The 24,096-nt window shown below is 33.3% G+C and overlaps 1 long non-coding RNA gene across 1 annotated transcript; it reads right to left on the bottom strand.

Moving 5' to 3' along the window:
• Positions 1 to 18,783: 18,783 nt before the first annotated feature.
• LOC132302717 (uncharacterized) lies at positions 18,784 to 23,765 on the bottom strand. Its single transcript, XR_009480907.1, has 4 exons — positions 23,521 to 23,765; positions 23,003 to 23,046; positions 20,811 to 20,916; positions 18,784 to 19,126 (listed from the first exon to the last, which is right to left on the bottom strand). It is a non-coding gene; the product is annotated as an uncharacterized LOC132302717 (long non-coding RNA).
• Positions 23,766 to 24,096: the final 331 nt, after the last annotated feature.

Raw genomic sequence — 24,096 nt, 5'->3', positions numbered from 1 at the left:
TGAGTAGGACTCACCCACTTGCTATCTGAGATAGGGTAGATTATTCCCGCATCTAGCAACTTCATAATTTCCTTTTAAACCACCTCTTTCATATTAGGATTCAATCTTTTTTGGAGTTCCCGAAATGTTCGAGAATCCTCCTCCAAATGATTTTGATGCATGCAAATTATGGGACTAATTCTTTTTAAATCAGCCACACTCTACCCAATAGCCTCTTTATTATACTCAAGAACTTTTAAGAGACTATTTTCTTGGGAACTTATAAGATTGGAAGCAATGATCACAAGCACAGTGTCATTTAAACCCAAGAAAGCATACTTAAGCTTGTCTTATAGTGGCTTAAGCTCAAGCTTAGGTGGAGATTCTAAAGAAGGAATGGGTAGAGTACTAGAAATCTCAAGTTGAGATTTCCTTAGAAGAAAATCTGCGATAGGAGTGGAGTTGAGCAGCGAATTCACTTCCACTATTGAAGATTTGATATCGAAATCTTCATAATTGAAGTGATTCAAAGAAGCTTCTAAAGGATCCTTGGATAAAAAAGTTGGTAGGGATTCCTCAACCAACTCATTAATAACATCAAGGAAGAAGCATTTACTATTATCATGGGGATGATGAATAGCATTGAAGATGTTCAACTTAACTTTCTTATTTCCAAAAGATAAATCCATGGCTCCAGTCCTCCAGTTAATGCAACGCCTAAGAATGATTGGAATATACTTTTTTTATTCACGGACCGGTTCTGTATCAAGAACTAAGAAATCGACTGGAAAAAAGAACTTGCCATTTTTATAAGTACATCTTCGACAATACCTCGTGGTTGTTTGATAGAATGGTCAGCAAGCTATAGAACAACCGTCATAAGTTTTAACTCTCCCAAACCTAACTTCTCATACACCAAGTAAGGAATAAGATTCACACTTGCTCCAAGATTAAAAAGTGCTTGCTCTATCACATTGTTTCCAATGATGCAAGAAATTATAGGAGCACCAGGATCTTTAACCTTTAGAAGAGTGTTGTACTTTAAAATAACACTAACTTGCTCGGTGAGACAAATTTTCTTAGGAACTTGGCTTTTAGATTTTCTCTTTAGAGTGCACAAGTCCTTTAAAAAGTTGGAGTAGGCTGGAATTTACTTTATAGTATCAAGCAGAGGAAGACTGATTTTGACCTGTTTAAAGACCTCCATCATATCTTAAATTTTTTCCCCTTGCATACCAAAGTGGGAGGGTTCCTTGAGACGTTCAGGATAAGACGCTCTTGGCTCATAAGCTGTCTCAAGGTTAAGAGCAGATGAAGAAGTGACTCCACCTTCAACTCCTGTGGTGGATTGTGGAATAGAACTTGAGGAAACATCTTTGGGATGTGGATTATGAATAATAGGAACAATGGGAACCCTAAGCCTTTCTTTTTCTTCCTGCCCTTTTTCAACTTGATTATCAACCACTTTACCACTCCTCGATGTAGTAATAGCCTGAACTTGCTCATGATGAATACCTGAGGAATTGATTCCTTCAATCATGTAAGTCTGCCCTTTTGGGTTGGCTACTGGCTGACTAGGCAGCTTTCTATCCTCTCTTCGAGATAAAGTACTTGTTATTTGCCAAACTTGTGCATCTAGCTTTGCTATAGCTTGTGAATGTGAATTAAAAAGTTGGGTATTGGCTTTAAGATCAACAAGATCATTGAGTACTTTATCCTCAAAAGCAGAATTTCTAAGAGGAGGTGGAAGATTAGGAGTTTGAGTGGGTTGATTCCTAAACTAAGGTGGATGATAAATACCAGATTGGTTGAAAGAATTATTTTATGGCATAGGATTGGATTAATTTTAGTATTGTCCCAGAAATTGTGGAACAGTGGTTCCTTGACTTTGATTACACCATGATAGATTAGGATGATCTCTCCAGCTAGAATTATATATAGAAGAATATGGATTATAAGCTGGTTTGGAGAATACAGCATTCATTTGCTTCTGTGGGATCTCAGATGTTTATCCCAAAATAGGGCAAGTGTCAATAAAATGGGAAGGATTAGCACATATTGAACAAAATTCCTTTGGCAATGCAGTTTATGGATTAGCAACAGAAGCAAAGCCAGATGATAAAATTTGATCGAACCTACGATTCAAAGCTTCTATTTGAGCGGCTAACTCACTAGATTTGTCTACCTCATAGAGTTTTTTAACCTTACGCATTCCAGGTGAAGACCTAGACCTAGAGGAAGAAGCATGTTGTACTGAATTTTCACTTAGGGCCTCAAACAATTCCCAAGCGTCAGCCGGACTCTTACGCAAAAAGGTTCTATTACTAGATGCATCAACCATGTTTCTATAAGAATCTGAAAGACTATTATAGAAGATCTATATTAAGTTCCATTTAGTAATATGATAGTGTGGACACTTTCTTAGAAGATTGTTATATCTTTCCCATGAATCATGGAGCTGTTCTCCCGGGATTTGAGAAAATGCCATGATTTCTCTTCTCATTTGATAGGTTGACCCACTGTGTAGTAGTTTTTCAAGAACTCCTGTTGCAACATGTCCCATGTAGATATGGAATTTGGTGGAAGGGACTGCAACCAAATTCTTGCTTTGTCCTTGAGAGAGAATTGAAAAATTCGCATCCTAAATGAATCGTTGGTAAGAGTGGTCAGCTTGGTAGTTGAACACAATTCCAAAAATACATCTAAGTGCATATAAGGATCCTCTGCTATATACCCAAGGAAGGTTTGAAGCATTTGGATCATAGCAGGCTTGATCTCAAAATGGGTTACATCAACATCAGGGAATACAAAGCACGAAGGAGAAATATATATGATTAGAATAAAATGACCCCTCAATTGTGGTTGTGGAGGAACAGGTGGAACCCATTCTCCATTACCATTACCCAGTACATCATGATTATTAGCCATGTTATCAGAGAAACTTCCTATTGAATTTAAATGCTTTTTAAGTTTTCTTAATTGTCTAAAAGTTCTCTCTATTTCAAAATCATGCAATAAAGGTTTTGACTGAGTATGGCGAGTTAACATACACTAATTCCACAAATCCTAACAGTAACAAAAATAAAATTTTCTAAGTAAAAGAAAACAGTAAAAACTCACAGAAGGTTTAATAAACCGAAGCTTTTATCCCTTAAGAGTCTTTGTCCTAACTGCTTATTTCCTGCACTTGAAAAGAAAGAATTAAGGTGAGATATCAGAAATTCCAAAGGCTGGTAAACCGAAATAAAACTAATTAAAAACTAAACTAATAAAAATCTCCCCGGCAACGGCGCCAAAAATTGTTGTTGTTATTTAATTTTATATAAATCCACTAGCAATAGCACGAATCTTTGTAGGATAGCACTATTAAAAGGGTGTCGAACCCATAGGGAGATTAGGTATTATATTCTGCTTTTAATTAATCTCTAATGGTTTACAGGTAACTGACTGAATTGTTTGATTGGTTGTCACGACTATAAACTAAAAATTAAATTAAAGTGATTAGAGAGAGAAAGGCCTTAGGGCTTTGACTTCACAACAATCTTCATACTATGATTAACTGTTTTAACTCTAGGCATTTAACAAATTATATTTTCAATGAATTGAACTCAATAACATTCAGTCAATTTGGGTTTTAAAGAAAGATGTTTTATAAAATTTAGATAACTATAACCTATATGCGATTAGCATGGATTATCCACCTACCTACTCTAGCTACTTTAACTACTTTATAAATAATCCATCTTTCCTAAGCATAGACTATAAAAACATTCTTTTATAAAAAATGTAGGAACACCATTACATAACCTCCATTCTTATGTCTGGCAGGGCTCCGCCAGATACCGTCCAATAAGAATAGGTTGAGAATAGAAAACGAACAGTTATATCTCAGACAAGGTAATAACAATTTGAGAACTATTTAAAACATTAAATCCAATTGAGTTGTCTCAATTGCTCATACTCATGTAATCAAAAACATAATATATATTAAAATATCCCAGAATTTTAAACAATCAAACCATAGTACTAGATTGGGTTACATCAGTGCCCTAAGAGAGGAATTAGCTACTCATGACGATGCCGAATATCATCTGTGTTTTAGTCATCTCCATCATCACGGACGTCACTTCTCTTCTCAGGATCTTCACTTTCTAAGGTTATGGAAACCATAAAAGCCACTACCACAGTATCAGCCTTCTGAATAACACGAGAAAAAATGACCTCTTCTATCAAGGCTTGTGCCTTCTTTTATAGAAAAAAAAATAATAATAAAGGTCTGGTGGGCTTTTAGGTCTTCTGGCCATTTAGAATGAGATACGACTTGAAAAAGGAATAATCCCGTAACTTAATTCTGAATTGTCATGGAAGACTCGAGCTTTAGGGTGTAGAGCTCGAGCTTTGAAGTTCAGGCTCGAGCTATAGGAACAAGGCTTGAGCTTCTTTGGATTAATGCTCGAGCTTCAAGGAATGGTGCTCAATCTTTACTCTGACACTTAGCCAATTTTCTTCAACTATTTTTCGAAGCGTCTTTTCCTTCAACACTTAGAATATATATTTTTGAGATTCATCTCTTTTAACATTGCTCGATCTAAGCTTTATGGGCTCGAGCACTAGAAACCAGGCTCGAGCTTTAGGTACTCAAGGCTCAAGCCTTGAATGATGGTGCTCGATCCTTAAGGTATGACGCGAGGCCCTAGGAGCTTTGTTCTTCATAAATCAACTCTTCAACTTCCAATGCCTTGTGCTCGAGCTTAAGGGTCAAGGCTCAAGCACCCTGAGGTTAGGCTCGAGCTTCAATGCATTGTTGATTTTTCTTCTATTTCTTGCAAGGCTTGAGCCTTAGGACTTGGGCTCGAGCTTTAGTTCCTGAATTCTTCCAAACTTCACCATTTAAGCTCTCGGCTTGGTCTGAATGATCGGCAATGACTTTGTAAGCTTTGATATCATCATAAAGTCCCGGTTTTAACCATTTCTCTGGGAAAGTACCTATAAACACACATTAAACATAAATCAGTCTAACAATATAGATGTATCACTTTGGGCCTTAACATACGTATATTTAGAGGCTTGAATATGCAATATTTAGCGCTCATCACCTGACATTCCAAATTGCAATAATTACTATTTGATAGAGTTGAGGAGCCAGTCTTTTTGGAAAATATTCCCTCTAAGAGAGATGGCTCTCTTGGAAAGCCTTTTCTTGACTAAACATCCTTTCCTTACCTTACATTTGCCCCGATATAGGGGAAGGCTAGTGGTAGAATCGGCTTCAGATAAACTGGGACTTTCATCCTCTGCAAGTTGTGGATAGTGGTTCAGTAAAGTGTTGTCCAGTGATGGTGCTGCTACATCAGTGATGGAGTCAGGGATGAAATCAGGGGTTAAATTAGTGGGGTTGTAAGAGTTCAAGTTAACTTTGAAGTTGTCACTAGGCTTGAAATAGTGGGTGATAATGTTTTGTCCATTTTGAAGTCCAATGGTTGTATGGGAGGATGAGGATGAGTCAGTGATAACAATATTTTAAAGAGGTGGTGGTGGAGATGTTTGAATGAAATTGGGTGGACTTTTAAAGGGTATCCCTTCCATTCAGAGGTATTTTGTGGGTTACTGTGGTTAATGGTTGGAGGGGAAGTGGAATGGTAGCCCTTTCAAGAATGTCCAAAGCAATTGCAAGAGTAACAAATCACTGGGTAGTTTTGGTATTTGACAATAACATTGGTGGTTTTCCCAGAGCTCTTATGCAATTTGAGGATGGAGGGTAGATAGAGGATGCATTAATTTCTACAAAGACCTTGGCAAATCAAGTCTTTTGTTTCCTTTCAGTGATGTGGTCAGCAAAGAGAGGCACCCCAATGAAGATAGCAGTATAGCTGAGTCCAGGTTTGGTCCAATAGTGCAGTGGTTGACTAAAATGCTTGATCTAAATTAGGACAGTTTTGTGCTTTGCTCTTTAGAAGCAAGGTTTCCATAGGTTGAGGATGATGGGTTTGTTAGCAAGAAACCAAGGACTCTCATCAAGGATTGAAGTGCACTGGTTAGCTGTGGAAAAATGAAATTCAAAGAGCCCTTTTTCCGAGCTAGTCACTTTGAGAAGGCCTTTATCAGCCCAAAGGGAACTCGATAAGTCTTTAACCATGCCAAATGGAAGGGCTTTGTGGATAAAGTACCCCAACAGACTTGTCTTGAGGTAAGAAAGCCCTTCAGCCTCAATATCATGTGGTGGGGCAATAATGCCATCCTGGGGTGGAAAATGCTAGATAAAGTCCAGTGGAATTCTACATTGCTCTTTGGTAACATCAACCCACGCTGGGGAGGTTTTGGGATGGTGCTTGATAGGACTGGTTTATGGAATAGTTGCTTGGTTGTTGTGTATACAGGCTATAGGTAGGTGAGGTGGTGGGGGGGTATTGGGGTTAGGAATAGGCAGAGTAGTGATGGTGTCAATGCCAGCTTTAGGTGGTGAGTCTGTCCTATTACCTAAAAAGGGTGGAGTGGCTGTCAAAGCATGAAAAGAGGGTAAAGAAGAAGTACCTGAAATGGTGGTCTTTGAATTCGAATTCAAATTCAAAACTGCACGTGGGTCCCCTTCTTCCACCGGGTAATGTTTGGGGGCAAGGGCGGAACCAGAAATTGTCAATGGGGTGGGCTAAAATTAAACATAAATTTAATAACACAATTTCTTAAGCAAATTTTTTTTATTAGGGCTTGTTTGGCTTGGGCTTGTTTAGCTTGGGCCTTTAATTTAGTATTATGGCTTAACTGATTGGGCTTGTTTGGGTGGGTTAATACTAATTATAAATATTTTTTTTTTGGGTTGGATTAAAATTACCCATAGTAAAAAAAATAAATAAATAAAATAAAATAAAAAATAAAAAATAAAAATTTAGGGCGGGCTGGAGCCCAGCCCTGCCCTAGATACGCCAGTGGTTGGGGGAGGAGGAGCTCAGCCCTTGTGGATGATTCATGGTGTCTGAAAGTGGTGGCTGCACATCAGTGGTATCTTCAACTGAGAGTGCATCAAGCAAAGAAGAGTGGTTGAAGCTGATAATAGTGTCACTAAGCCTATTAACTTTGTCCTTAAGCTTGCGCCCATCACCAATGAGACCTCTAAGCCATTCAACCTCCTCAAGGAGGTGATTGTAAGCATGAAAACTTTTGTATTCAGCTAGGGCAACCTGCAGCCTGAATATTTCATCAAGCAAGGCTTGTGTGTTGGAAGGGTCAATGTCAGCAAGAATACCATTATATGATCATCAATAAACGTTGACTTGGGATGTGGATCATGGTGCTGTGTGGAATGGGATGAGAGAAGGTAACCTTCTTAGGTTACCAAGAATACCATTAAGAATACCATTAAGAATACCATTATGATCATCAATAAGCCTATTAACATTATTGACCAATGTTGTTCCTTCCATATAAGTTATTATAAAATTCTAAAAGATAAATAGAACAGAACTTAAAAATTAATTTCTCGACCATTTTATGAATACATTTTGTTAAAAAAAATTCAATTATTTATTAAAATAATAAAGAAGAACAGATTCATGGATAAACAAAAAAACTTAAGGAAGATTAATTGGTCTTTGTATAGTGTTCTTGCTCGTTTTTGGCTTGTGCAAACAAGATTCTCTATCTAATTTTTTTGTAAACCCCCTAGGTATGTCCCTTGTATAGTGCATATGAGTTTTTTTTGTTTTTTTTATTTTTTTCCCTAAAATTAAAGCAATAGTATAACAATGGAATTGTTATACTTCGATATTTTTTAAAAAAAATGTTTAATATGATTTAATCATGAGATACACATTAGAAAACTCACTTTTCCTTTTAGGTTGAAGAGATTGGTATAGAAATTTGGTACTACATGCTTCTTTATGTAGCACGTTTTCTAAATCTTTACTTTGGTTGTCTCGTGGCTTATTGGTTTTGAATTATGAGATTTTAATCCCATAAGAAAATTATAAATAAAAAAAATTAAATAAAAAGCTACCATTTAACTACAATCTCTACTAACAAATCATTGTAACGTACAAGAAACACGCACAATCCATACAACTTTGTCCTTTAAGAGATTTGAACCATCAACTTTCTACTATAAAAAGTAAAAAAAAAAATATCATTAGATTACAATGCGGTTAGTAAATTAAATATATCCATAAGTTTAAAGCCATGATTTATAAATTCAATCATCAACCACATGAAAAGTTTACTATCACTGGATTTGTACTAAAACTAAAATGCAGTATATAAAACCACTTCTTATTTTTTTTAATTAATTCATTGTCACAGACTGACATAAGGTCAATAATAACAATGGCACTTGGGTGGTTTACAAGTTTTTCATTTGCAATTAGGAGGACAAACAAGTTCGCAATCACTGATTAAAACATATATATTTTTTTAATTCTCACAAATACCACATGATTAAAATATATATATATATATATTTGTCATTGGCAAAAACCTCATGCACACCACACTCACACACCCACTTTGTTTATTTAAAGACTCGAATCCTCACCATCCACTTTAAAAGATAGAGGAGATAGTATTGAACCACAAGACCCTTAATTTTACTTTGATTGTCTTGTGGTTTATTTATTGATTTTGAATTTTGAGATTTTAGTCCCATAAGAAAAAAAATAAATATAAAGGAACAATTTAACTACAACCTCTGCTAACAAATCACGTGCGTTACGAAAATACAGTAATGTACATGTTGGGGATTAATTATCACACCCCCTTCTTCATTATTTTTATTTTTTTTTTTTTTTTTTCAATTGGTAAGAAACATGCACAACCTACTCACACCCCTATTTTATCCATTTGAGAACTTAAACCTTCAACAGTTTGGAAAAAAAACTTAAACCTTTAATATTTTACTTTAAAATGTGAGAAAGTACAATTAGACTAATGATATTCATAAATTAAATCCATAAATTTAAAGCCATGATTTATAAATTCAATCATCAATCACATAAAAAGTTTACTATCATGGGATTTATAATAAAACTAAAATGCAGAATATAAAACTACTTCTTTTATTGTTTAATTAATTCATTTCGTCACCAATAACAATGGCACTTGGGTGGTTTACAAGTATGTCATTTGATATTAGGAGGACAAACAAGTTCGCAATCACTGTCCGTTTTGCAGCCAAACTTGATGACACATCTGTCTTCAGAGGCACTGGTACACTGCGACCATGCTCCTTGAATTCCTACACACATGAATACATAATATATATATATATATATATATATACACACACACACACATTATATAAAACTCTTGATTTTTTGGTATTGATGCGGCAAATATAAAGATAAATATTTCATACTTGAGAGAGTTTATTTTTTGTCTATCGATTTTTGTATCGTTATATACTCATATATATTATATATGTGTGTGTGTGTGTGTGTGTGTGTGTGTGTGTGTGTAAGTGCGTGCGCTTGTGTGTAGACAGTAGAGAGGGAGGGAGAAGAAAGAAAGTGACAAACCGAATGCAGTAACCAAGAGGATGAGGAAGAAAACCATCTTCAGAGAACCCTTCTCCATGTCTTTCAAGTGCCTGAATAAGAGCTAGAAACAACGGATACAAAAACTACTGTTTTTCTTTGCAAGTCATAGTAGAGCTCGTATGGGCAGTATTTATTGGAGAGGACATCATTGATAGGACATCATTGATATTTATATTTTAAAATTTGAGGTTAGAATTGATGCATTCTAGGTGTTTGATATTTTGCCTCAACTAAATTTACCTATCTTTTGATTTCATTATTGACTTATTCTTGTGGTGGACAATGAAGTGATATGTCAAGTCATTAAGTAGATTTGAGTGATGAGGATTAATTCTTAGATTTTAAGTTTTTGATCTTAAATGCTGAAGATATATATTATTGAATACTCCCTCTGTCTCATAATAAATGTCATGTATTGGAAATCGTAACTCACATAAGGGAATCGCAATGTGAGTTACGATTCCCAATACATGACACTTATTTTGGGATAGAGGGAGTATATTTCTAAAAATATTTTGATGATCATGTCTATATTTGGATGTTTTTTGGGATACATATTTTGATGATGATTATGGATATATCTTAGATATTTTTGTGGATGATGCATGATTTTATTTTCATGAGTATCTTTTATATTGTTTATATATATATATATATATATATATATATATATATATATCCATCATGCGAGAACTTTTTAGCTCAATTTTTTTTTTTTTTTATTCGATATTGATATTCTCTCCTAATTTGTTTTTTTCTTCTTTTTATGCTTGGTTTGTCAATTTCATACAAAAAGGGGGAGAAGAGGTGCTTCATGTTTAAGGGGGAGATATCATATTGTGATTTTGAGCATGATTAGTTCTATTTATTTTGTGGATGAAACATGTGTTATCTTTGATATTTCTCTTTTGTTTCATTGTTAGCATAAATCATCATATTTTTGTACTTATTGCTATATCTTATACATAAATGATATTTTTGTCTCTTATCTTGATATTTCTCTCTTATTATTTCATTGTCAACTTGTAACAAAAAAGGGGAGAAGTGTGCATATTTGAGGGAAAGAATTTCTAAAATTGAGGGGGAGACATATCATTGATATTCACATAATAATATATGTTGATTGTTTATCTTTCTTAATTAAACTCCACGAGTAGTTTTGTTAAGTTGATGTGCATATTATAGGGAAAGAAAACTACAAGTGATGAAGCTTCATATGATTCAAGAAGAGTTCCGCTTTATATTTATTTTTGGACAATCATTGTAATTTACTTTTCCTGCTTAGGTAAATTACATGTTGTTTTTAGGATTTTGTCATGAAATTGCCAAAAAGGAGATTGTGATTGTGAGATATAAATTTGTAATTGACAAATTTCGTTGTCAAAACAAGTCCGATCGAGTTGTAAAAATTTTGTTTAAAATTTCAAGATTCAAGATTGGAAGATGAATTGAAGAATTAAGTTCAAGTGTCTATGCTTCGATACACTCCGGGATGATGAGAATAATGCTTTTGAAAGGTAAGAGAGTGCATGAGTACACTTGGGAGGTTTAAAATTAAGCTTTTGGGAAAACTTTACAGTCTACCAAACTTGAATTGGTTCAAGTTTTCTTAGAACATGTTCCAGTGTAAAGCTGAATTTTATTTTTAACTTCTGGCCTACTTAAACTAGTTCAAGAATTCTTGAACCGTCCTTCAGACCTTTTTGGAAATTTTGTTTCCTTGTTTGTTTTGGCTTCTTATTTTGCATAGACTTTTACCATAATGGTTATGTACGAAATTGACTTGTTTTCCAAGTACAATTAGGTTTTCAAAAGTTTATAAATATATATTTTCTCTTTTAAAATTTTGGGGCTTGAAAATATATATTTTTCTAATTAAGAGAATTGTTTGAGAGAGATTTTTATTCAAAAAATCAATCTAATTTTTTTGATTTTGTTTTTGAGAGCGCACACATAAATAAAAGAGTGGTTAGGAGTTTTGTTCTTTATCTCATCAAAATTGGAGCATAATTGAAGATTCAGAAATTCTGAAAAATAGATCTATTTTTTCTACATCAAATTTAGATTCAATTAAGAAGAAAGGGGTGAAGTGATCATTTTTTCAAGGGGTCAAAACATTCGTGTAGTGTTGTTTGATCTACCAGCAATCTTTCTATAGAGATCAAGAGTAAACCTGAGGTCGAGAGCTATTGGACAGGGGAGTTGCAAAGCCAGGCATTGTTAGCGATTGGTTTTTAGTAGAACGATAGTGTGTGAGCCTAAGTCAAAGTTCAGTATACTTTGCTTCAAATATAGTGGATCATTTTACTCTGGACTGCACAGTCCACATGGTTTTTCCTACAACAGTTAGTCTATTCTACCAATTGGGGTTTCCTCGCTAAAAATTCTGGTGTTATCTCTCAAACTTTATTTACTGTACTTACTTTCATTTTGCATGTGATTGTTTAATTATTTGCTAATTCAAGTAAAGGTAATTAAAATAGAAAGACATTGATTTAATCTTTTTTACAAGAAAAACTTAAACTTTTCACAATATCTTCCACTGCACAAACTCACAATATAAAATGGAGTTGATATGGATTGCAGCTTGGCTTTGTTTGATTATATAGAAAGCGCGTAATGCATGGATTTTTTAAGGCAAGTGGCGCTCTCATTCTATTATTGCTTCTAAAGTTGCTCAATAATTTTGGAGTTCTATAATGTTATTGTTTTCTCATATATATCATCGAATGAAGTTGAAAATTACACCATTGTCTAAGAGTAGCAGAGGAGCAGGTGGATGGATTGCAGCTCGGGACCATTCTGGTCATATTGTTAAGGCGGCTCAGATATTCTTGTGAAAATAGAGTTACGCGGGGTGAGGAAACAGTTAATTGATTTTAATTATGATTAACTCATTTAATGAAAAAGATATGATTATTAGATCAACTTGCTCAATTTATGATTGATTAAATTATATGATCAATTTAAACATCCACAATCACAAATATATATAAAGTAAAGCAAGTTAGAGTTAGAGAGATTGCATCAGGATTTTTAGCAAGGAAACCCTAGTTGATAAAATACGTCAACTGTTTACATGGGAAAAACCTCGTGGACAGTTCAGTCCAAAGTAAACCGATCCAGTATGTTTGAAATAAAGTACACTGGACTTTGACTTTGGCTTACACCCTATCATTTTACCAAAAACCAATTGCTGACAATCTTCTGGCTTTGCGACTCCCCTTCCAATAGCAACTTGACCTCAGGCTTATGCTTGATCTTTATAGATGAGTAGTAGGTAGATCAGACAATATTCCTCGAATGCTCCAATCTTTCCAAAGTGTGATCAATTTACTTCTGTTCTTCAAGATCTAAACTCAATGTAGAAGAATTAAATCCTTCTTCTCATTCGGAATATCTGAATCTTCAATATAGCTCTAATTCCGATGAGATAGAGAATAATATTACTAAATCACTCATGAATATATGTGTATGTCATAAATATATTCAGAACAATCAGATTTAATTTTTTGAATTTTCTCTCTGTAAAAGGCTTTCTCAAAATATAGAATTGATTTTCCCTAAAGTCATAAAATAAATCTAGAAGACTAATAAGATTTATATAGAGTTTCAAAAATCCTAATCCCTCTGAAAATATAGAAAATTTCGTACATGGGACTTGGAAAGAAGTCTAATCCAAAAAGGAATCAAACAAAGCAAGAAAGGTAAGTTTCCATAACCTGTCAAGAGTCTTGAACCGGTTCAAGAAGGCCAGAAATAATTTCAAAGGTTTATTTTACTCTTGAACCGGTTCTGGAATTTAAGAACCGGTTCAAGATGGCCAATCTTGAATTTTTTCAATTCCGCTGATGTTGAACCAGTTCAGGATTTTGGGAACCAGTTCAAGATTTTGGGTGGACAGAATGCAAAATCTTCTTTAAAAACTTCCAAAACTCTCCCAAAGTGTTCTCACTACCTCTCAATCTTCCTAAAGCATTTTTCTCATCATTTCAGAGTGTAGTATATCATGAACACTTGAACTTCTTTAAATCCGTATCCAATCTTCAATCTTTGAAATTTTGAACCGAAAATTATAACTCGATCGGACTTGTGTTGACAACAAATTAGTCAAATATAAAATATATATCTCACAATTCTTTCAGAATGTTTCAGGATCGAGTAGATATGGCTGAAGCTTTGGTTCTCAGAAGTGTTGTTTGTTTGTTTTAGCCACTGTTGTGATGGACACAAAATATATGTTAGTGTTTTCAGTGGCCCATGAGATTGAAGCTATTGCATTCAAATGTAAGTGCAATGAAATTTTTGGAGATGTATTTCATGAATTTGTTTCAGATTTGACATATGAGGATCTTTGAGTTAGTGTAATCTGTTTCCTATATCAATAAATTTATCTTTACTTGCCTTGCAAACAAAATTTGTATTATGTCTCGAATTGTTATCTCTATTATTTTTTGCCTTCCTCTTCTCAGGTTTTGATATTGAATCTAAGTAACAATAAATAATTTTACAAATAAGTAACTGATCTAGTAAGCAAGAGAAGTTTTGAAAAACTATCGTAGCTCCATGGGCCATTCAACACCTTCAATACTAATGGTCATGGTATTTTTTTTCTTTTTTTTTTTCGTGTTATATGCTTTGAGTTGAGTTTATTTATTTATTTATTAGAATTAATTCAGAAGGATCTTTGGATATTGAAGTTTATCTTGATGATAATAAATAAATAATGCTAATGTTTTGAGTAAGAGAACTCTATCATGTTTTGAATTAATTCGGTGAATCAAGGTTTTCTCTCACATCGCATTGTTATTTGAAGTTTGGAATTATGGTAAGATATAAATTTTGTTGTTTCAAAAACCACTTTAAGCCTTTTAATAATGGGTGAACTACATTAAACCTCCATTTTCTATCTGTTTTTTTCACTAAATCCCCTTTTTCTATTTTTTTGTCAATAAACCCCCCTCAACTATTCGAGGGGTGATTTAACTAACGGAAGTTAGCTGAAAGGGAGCTGTTTGGACATTTAGTTTCTCATATATTTTTTAGATAAAAATGTCCTTGTACCTATTTTAATATTCCCTCACATATATAACTACTCCATTATCACTCTTAGCCGCATATCATCATTGCAACAATACGTACTCTTCCATCATTATAATATTATATATAATTTGTATCATAATATAATGGTATATATAATATGTACCATTAAATATTATTTATACTATATTTTCATTTCCATCAAGCCTTCAGACCAATATAAATCTAGGTTTTTTTCTTGAAATTTATCTACTATATATATATATATATATATATATATATATATTTGAGAATTATATTGTGCATTCATTTATTTGGTTTTTATTGATTTTCATTTTATATAGATTTATTAAAGGGACACTACGAGAAATAATGCCTAATTTTTTTCCTTTTTTATATTAATATTTATGCCTACATGTTTTCTTCTTCTTCTTTTTTGTTTTTTTTTTTTTATTTTATATTTCAATATCATTTTTTTCTATAAAAAAATAAAAAATTCCTTCCATGTGACTAATGTGAACTTGTCAGTCTAGTAAAATGTTAAAACAAAAAAAAAAAAAAAAAAAAAAACAATAGAAGTGTTAATTTTTTTTCCTAGTTGGGACTCACACACACTGCCTCCACTGAGGTGCGAACCCTTGACCTCCATTTGGAAAGTAGGAGCCTTGTACCGCTAAGCCACATGCCCATTGGTAGAAGTGTTAATTTGTGTGAATGATGTCGTTTAGGTTATTTAATAAATAAAAAAACAAGAAGTAAAGTAGATTTTCAAATAGGCTTTAATGGGTATTTAAGTTAATTTATATTTCAGTTCTCTTTCAACTAACTTCCGTTAGTTAAATCACCCCCCTTGAATAATTGAGGGGGGTTTTTTGGCCGAAAAATAGAAAAATGGGGTTTAATGAAAAACAAAGATAGAAAAGAGGGGTTTAATGTAGTTCACCCTTTAATAATTCAATTAATTTCTCATGGCTATGTCTGTTGAAGGATATAAAAATTTAAAATTAAAAAAAGTAAAGTAGTAGAGAAAGTATAAAAAAAAAAACCCTAAGTTTAAGCTTATAGTATAAATGGAAGTTAAGGTATTATAAAATAATGATGCATTAATGAGTTTATTGACCTTAATTCTTTTTTATAAAAAAAAGAAAAAAAAAAAGAAGGGTGGAGTTAAATTGTAGAAAATGGGAGTACCAATATCGCCACCCTAAACCACAAAGGATCGGCTCAAGTAATTAAGTTACTTAACCCCAGTGTCTCGTGAAAGTTGAAACATTAAAGTTGGACTCCAAAGAATTCCTTATTCTTCCCTAATAGGGAAAAGGGCTGCAACAATGATATGACAGAAATTAATGCAATGTTGACCAATGTTGTTCCTTCCATATATATATATAAGGGTATACAAAGTAAATGACCTTCCAAAAATTAGTTTATTATATGATTTTTTTTAGTTTTATATGATTTTTTTTAGTTTTATTTTTTTTTTTCCGGAAAATTAAAGCAACTGTATAAAAATGGAAATGTTATATTTCTATTTTTGAAAAAAGAAATGTTATATATATGTACCTACATAGATCAGAAATACTAAAGCACTCCATTTATTTTACCTGGTTCCTGCCTTTTTCAATTTTTGATTTTTTTTTTTTTTTTTTTTTTTTTCTTCTTTTAATTCAAAACTTTTAGTAATATGATTTAATCGTGAGATATTAGAAAAATCACTTTTCCTTTTAAGTTGAAGTGATTGGTATTTAGTACTAAATGCTTCTTTATGTAGCACTATTTTTAAATTCTTTACTTTGATTGTCTCATGGTTTATTTATTGGTTTTGAAATTTGAGATTTTAGTCCAAACTTCAGTGCAACTTTGCAGTCCCAGATCAGAAGTGCTTTAGAGATTGTTTTGGATGGCTGGAAGAAGGTGTATCTTGGACTACCAGTTAGTTACGTCAAGATCAAAGGTGGAAGCTTTCAGGTATTTAACTGAGAGGGTGGCTGCCAAGACAAGAACTATAAAGGGAGATTTGATGTCCAAGGCTGGTCGAGAAATTTTGATCTACAGTACTGTACTATCTTCACTTCCAGTCTACTCTCTCCTATGTTTCAAACTTCCTTCTACTCTTTGTGATGAAATCTCTAGCATGTTTGCTAATTTTATGTGGAGTGGGAAAGAGAAGTCTCGTAAAATAAATTGGATTAGTTGGCAAAGAATGTGTGATCCAAAGAAATATGGGGCCTAGGTTTTAGAAATGTTGAAGCTTTTAATTTGGCTTTACCTTCTAAGTTGGCATGGCGATTGGAAACAGAGGACTCTTCTTTATTCTACAAGATCTTTAAGGCAAAGTATTTTCATGATTCAAGCTTCATGGACTCATTTTGTGGTCAGAGAGCTTCCTGGGTTTGGAAAAGCATCTGCGCTGCGAAACTAGTGCTAGCAAAGGGACTAAGGTGGAGAGTGTCAAATGGATGGAAGGTCAATATATGGAAAGATAATTGGCTTCCTGAACCTCTTAATCAGGCTGTAATTACTGCAAAACGTGTTGGTAATTATAATTGGGTGGCTGAGTTAATTGATCATGAGTTTCAGAAGTGGAGAATTGAGTTGGTAAGACAATTGTTCAATCCTAGAGGTTGTAAGTTAATTTTGCAGACGCCTCTTTGTCAGTCTGGAGGTGATGATTGTAAAATTTGGGGCTTAACTAGTGATGGTCGATTTTCAGTAAAATCAGCATATAAAGTGGCCCTGCAATTGGGTAATAAGGGTCAAGACTATTCAAATTACATTAATCATTGTCAAGCAAGTTCCAGCTGCCAACCAAGTAGAGAGACCAATTGGAAGCAAATTTGGAGGTTACCAACTTTGAGGAAAATTCTGCTCTTCCTTTGGCAGTAGTGCTGCCATGAACGCCTTCCAGTATTGTCGAACCTTAAGAAGAGAGGTCTGGTTAATCAAACTTCTTGTGTAATTTGTGGAGAGGAAGAAGAAACAGTATGTCATGTGCTCTTTGATTGTCCTAGAGCTCGATTGGTTTCGAAACTTAGTCCCTTAAGGCTTCATTTCACAGGTAAGTGCGAAACATGGTATACCAAGTGGTGTGAAATGCTAAGCCTTCGGAAGGATTATTATGAGGTTAATCGTCTTATGAGTTTGGCATCTTTCTTGAGCTGGCAGATTTGGAAAAGAAGAAACAACTTGGTTTTTAATCAAATTGAATGGAATCCAGTGATGATTATGGAAAAAGCAGTGTTCTTCTTTAATGAATTCAGTGGTACTTTGTCAGAGGAAACCGCTAATGCATCATCCACTGGTAGTGGTAGTCATCATACTAATAGTTGGGTTAGTCCTGCTCTTGGTAGACATAAATTGAATACAGATGCTTCCTTCCATAAGCTAATTGGTTATAGTGGGGGTGCTTTGGTTCTCCGTAATCATTAAGGAGAAGCTGTCAAGGTGGCTACAGTGTTCTATCAAGATGTGAGCAGCGTAGAGGTTGCAGAGGCTTTAGTACACAGGGATGGTCTGAAACTTCTTGGTCAGTAGGGGTATTCTGAAACTTCTTGGTCAGTAGGGGTATTCGAATGTGGATGTTGAGTGTGATTGCCAATCAGTGGTTAACCTTACCCCTGCAGACCTTTTATGTTCAGTCATGCATTATTCAAGATATCCAGTATTTGATTCATCAAAACTTGGGGTTTAAGTTGGTTTGGTGCCCAAGATTATGCAATAGAGTGGCACATGAGATGGATAAATGGGCTCTTAGTCAAAGGATAGGTGATTTGCAATGGCAAGTGTAGGTGATTTGCAATGGGCTCTTAGGGTTTTAGGGACAGTTGAAACTATCCCTAAAAGCTCGAAAACCGTCTCTAAAAGTCAAATTGGTGCGTCACTAAAAGTAGCGTGACAAAAGAGTTTTAGGGACGGTCAAAGATAACCGTGACAAAAACTTTAGACTTTTAGGGACAGTACTTACTGTCCCAAATAACACCGTCCCTAAAACTTATTAGGGACGGTATAGACTGTCACTAATAAGGTATGATTAGGGTCCGTTTCAGGGACTGTCCATAATATGTATAGTATTAGGGATGGATGGACTGTCCCTAATACGTTTATTATTATTATTATTATTATTATTATTGTATTAGGGACGGGTAGACTATCCCTAATACATTAATATATATATTTTTTATGCTTAATTTGAGGGTTTAACCATTCCGAATACATGCAAAGCATAAACAAAATAGATCCACAATTACATTAAAAAAGATATTACTAGCCATAAATCAGAATAAATCCACAATATATATAGTCAAGATCCATAAAACCTCCAGTTTTCTAAACAATAACTAAAACCATCGGGTAGCACAAAAAATTGTTCCATCCTCTTCACGATCCATTATTCATTCTGTCCTAGAAGCCTCGTCACATGATGAGGAGGCACGTTGATGCTTTAGAGCCATGAAACCATGTCCGAATCCACGGCAATATCCTTTCCTTATGCCTAGTTAGTTTTGCACTATCTCAACATCATTTATGATTGGACTCTTACCATCAGAATTTTGAGAATTTTGTGCAACCTTTTCTTTCATTGCATCCTGCAAAATATTTAAGTGCGCTATCAAATTGAAAGAATATGGCATAGGAATAAATCATGTGCAAGCTAGAATATTAATCTCAATAGAGAGAAAAATATATATATATATATATACTTATTATATTCAAGATCTGATATTAGAAACTAGAAACAAAAATGTCATTTTCTCAATATTTCATCATTCTCCTCTCTCAAAGAAATTCCTAATACGAACCAGACCTTTAAATTTATAAAATATCTCACTTGCACAACAAAAAGGGCAGCACAGCTTCTTCTTTCAACTTTGGGATTTCTCACAAATACAAATACTCTTATTACTTTTAGAAATTCCTGGAGCATGTGAGGATGGGTATGCAGATCATTTAAATGCTTTTTCTTGTATGTTACTATATATGCAGATGACAGTTTACATGTCTCTGTTCCTGTTTTACCCAATTTAATTGCCTCTTGATTTGACATGTTCATAAAGAAACTTATCGACGAATTTGAAGTAACGGAAAGTAGGTATAAAAATTTGCTACAATGTGCTGCTGTCTGTTGATACTTTTGTACAACCAGCTAAAGTGCAGCTTCTATTAGACTACTTTATAGTTTTTTTGATTGTTAGTAAGTTCTTTTCAATTAAAAAATGACAATTCTTGAGAATACAAAGAATATTTTGTGAGCACTGCTACATACTATTCAAATTCAAGCAACGATACATCTCAGAACTCATTTAGAATGTGAGAGGGCTATCAGCCTATCACAAAAGAATTGCAGTTCATTTATAATTAGACAGTACCAATGTAAAGAATATGGATCACAATTTAATTGATTAAATTTATAAAATATCTAAGAGATAAGTATCTTCTCACAAATACAAATACTCTTATTACATACCCAACTAGGTTTTACTAATTTCATAAACAGAATGATAAATATAATATAAACATAAAAAGGGCCTGAATTTGGGATTTCTCCAACCTTCAAAAATGAGATTTCGAAACATAAAAAGGGCCTTAATTATGTTCAAAATACAGTACCCCTAGTTTAAAAGATGGCCATTACAACTACCATCCAAATTGTGGCATTATTCTAATATACATAAACAAAAAGTAAAGACAAAATAAAACCCTAGATAGGATGAAGGCACCATCAACATCAAGGCCATCATTTAAGTGACTGTCATTGCACAAGTGTGTGGACATTTTAAATTAATAATTTTGATTTTTTATAAAACAAAAGTAGGAAATGATATTAGTATTTAAAATTTGTTGAGTAGCTTCAGAGCAGTTTGAACATTTTAAAAATCAAATTCATACTCTTTTTGGGATATTTTCTGTATAATCATAGTTTAATTTTCAGACCCTCTTTTATGATCTCCCTTATCACATTAACACAACTTTTAACTTCTCTCAATGTGAACGTCCCTCTTTATCACATGGCCCCAACATTTCAACAAATTATTCCCATTATATTTTTATTTTTTTTAAACATGAAATGCAATGAATGAAAACCACACTTCATCAGCAACAATTCTCCACCTCCATTTGTGCACAAAAAATAAAGAATGGTCACTTAAAGGCATGTGACCCCTTATAAACTGCAAAAATGGTCACTTAAAGGCATGTGACCCCCTTTAAACCACAAAAATATTATGAGATCCAAATTTCATATTCCAACATGCTAGCTTATAGTTAACTTACAAAATTCCTCTTAGCTTTCTCGTATGCCCATCCACCTTATTCCTTAAAATGTGTGTCCTTGTACAAGCGAATGGCAGGATCCTCATCCCTTTCACCATCCTCATCCCTAGCAACATAATTACAAGAGAAATACACTTCTTCTTTAAAAAAAAAAAAATCAAGTGATTAACAAACAAAATAAGATTTAATGATTAGGAAACAAAATAAGAGTTAAGAGTCATATTGCATGATATGTGATACATTTTGTACTAAATATATATTTCAATGGCTTTTTAAAAATAAATTTTAAACTTTTCTTAACAATTATGCTATGATATTAATTTGGGAAAATCTACATTTTAATGTTTAAAACTAGTTTAAAATGTGTATTGAAGTATGCAAGATGTATTTGATATGTGATCGATGTGAGAATTATCGAATACCGGTTTTTAAAATGAATTTGTTAACAAACAAAGAAACATGTTTTAATTTGAGTATATGTTCATTGACTGTCATGGGTCAACTATCGCTAATGTCCATCTACCTTCGTATATTAATGTCCATCTGCCGTAGAACTCTCAATTATAGGTTGTTATTCTTAAACTAATTTAAAACTCAGATGGAATATTTTGAAGTAATGCCATAGCAACAATAATATAGAAAAAAAATTATAGATGGAAAAAAAAAATGCTAAACATCTCTCAATAGAACAAGAAAATTCATTAAATGTTGCAACGACGATATCATTGATTATTTAACATGCACCTTTAGATGATAAAAGTGGAAAACCAAAGAATTCCAAATCTGTTGTATATCATTATAGATTTAGTAAAAGAAAGTCCAATGGAAAAAAAAAAAAATAGAAGAAATTAAAAACTTTAATGGATGACCAAATGGTATGCAAAAGGGATGGTCACTACAGGATTTCATTTAAGCAGCAACTATTTGCTGGTTTAGTTGAGAACTTCCTATCATTTTCGGTCCTTTGCTTTAGAGGAAATTGATACTCATCAAATAAAGAAATCTAATATATAAAAGCAGGTTGTGCTTGGTTTAGTCCTAATACATTTTACATTTTCTTAACAGTAGATAATACCCTCATAGAAAAACTTTATTCATAAAAGTATCCTTATTCCTTTACTTATCAAAAAAAAAAAAAAAAAAAAAAAAAGTATCCTTATTCCTTACATCCCACTTACATGAATTGTGGTTTCCTATATTGACTCTCTTGCAACTATTCTATGATTCAACTTGGAAATAAGGTGAATACATGTTTTGCTCCTCTCTACTTCACTACAAACTCTATTCTACTTGAATAGAAATTCTACCAGTTGACCTACAAGAAGAGAATATGTTTTTCTTCTATGACAATAGACTTATTATAAAAAGATGTTATTCTACAACAGTTTATCGTTTACTTTCCCTAGATCATAAGATCTCCCAAGTAAATAGTTTCGATTTCTTGGTTTTCTCTGCAAAATTCTAAAAAAATTAGCTGCTCCTAGGATTTTTTTGTCCTTGTCTTGATCTTTGTTTCTAATTGTCTTAGAATATAATTCCTGCTTTATAATGTGAGATAAATTTCAGTAGTATGATATCTGTGATCTAAAAGTTATTTTCATGCTCACTTATATTGTCCGTCATTGCTATGATTAGTTCATTTCAGTGTTCTCCCTCATCGTCCAAGTGATTTTGATATGCTATCCAACTCAGAACAGTTGTAGTTTAACACTATCCTCCAAAAATTCATGTACAAACATGTTGTCCTCTATTGTGATTGATCCCTGCCATCTATGATTTCCACTAAATCATTATGGGTCATTGGAGATGCAATGATCTTGGTCATTCCTTTTTGAAGTTGGATAAAGCTTTTTTCTATATATGTGTGTGTATAAATAAAGAGGCCATTACGTAAGATAGTCTCCATTAATCAGGGGTGTTAGAACTGGAAGGGACAAAGCTATATTGTGACATAATTTTTGGCATTATTTTTATAAAGTGCTACTATGGGATTGCAACAACCAAAAAGTGGTAAAAAAAAAAAATTCAAAAAATGTAGGTCAAATATTAGATAGAAATTCTACAAAACTCATACCTAAATCAACCTAAAAAAATAATAATAATAAAAAATTAAAAATTAAAAATTAAATAAATAGTATAGAGAAGCAATCTAAGCTAGTCAATTGAGATATGAAGAAGAGAGTGAAACATACCTCTTGGCAAGTAGAAGAAATAGCAGAATGTTGAGTGATTAAATCTGTTGTATAATAATGAATGAGTAAATAAACAACATAATAAGAATGAAAATAGTACACAATTTCTTCATGTGTCCGTGAACTGATGAAAGAATTGCATATATATATATATATATATATATATATATATATATAAAGGATATATATACATATATATTTATATGTATATAAGGGGTAAATTTATAAAGATGGAAAGTTCAAACAAGCTGTATGATTTCCAACAGCGATTCAGACTCAGACGAAAAGCTTTTTCCAGATTTGTAGTTTACCCCTTCAATTGTTAGGCCTTTTGCAATTTCAAAACCCTAGAACATGTATTTACATAAAATAAAATAAAATAAAACCTAGGGTGAGGATCATGAAACCGAAGTGGGTTATATGAACGTCAAATCGAACATGGAGGTTCTCTGAAAATCGAAGAAAGAGGCTCAAACTTGAATAATCCCTAAAATTCTGCAAAAATAAAAATGTTGTACCTCAGGATCATCGTCTTCTGATTCGGTAAAGATTGAAGACGCTTTGAACGAGCTATTGAATTTGGTGAAAATCAAGCCCAAAGAATGTTTGAGAAGAACTGAAGAGGTTTGTAAATGATATAGGTCTTCATATTTCGTGACAGGGGAAGAGCTCGGCAACTTTTGAGAAGAACTGAAGATCGAGGTTTGCAAATGATATAGGTTTACTATTTTTTTTAGACAAAAATGACGTAGTTTGATGCCTCTTCCCTATTTTGTAAAATAAAATAATTTTATATATTTCGTTTTGACGCATACTAGAAGTTGGCGCTACTCTTTTTGCGGAATTGGGGACGATATTTAACAGACCGTGCCAAAAAATATCGTTTTTAGGGGCAGTTGTTAAGGTTTTGGTGACATATCAGAGTCCCTAAAAACTGGTATTAGGGACGGTAAAATTTGCCCGACCCTAATAAAAAGATCTTTAGAGACAGTTTTTTAGTGCGTCACTAAAGGACTATCCCTAATAGCCTAATTTCTTGTAGTAATAAAAAGGTACCATTTAACTACAACATCTCTGCTAACAAATCACATCCA

This window comes from Cornus florida, unplaced genomic scaffold (genome assembly GCF_030987335.1).
Source record: "Cornus florida cultivar Cherokee Brave unplaced genomic scaffold, ASM3098733v1 CherokeeBrave_3.0.0_Hap2_Chr04, whole genome shotgun sequence".
NCBI lineage: Eukaryota > Viridiplantae > Streptophyta > Magnoliopsida > Cornales > Cornaceae > Cornus > Cornus florida.
Note: the sequence above shows the minus strand (reverse complement) of the source record. Positions and strands in the feature narration are given on the sequence as shown.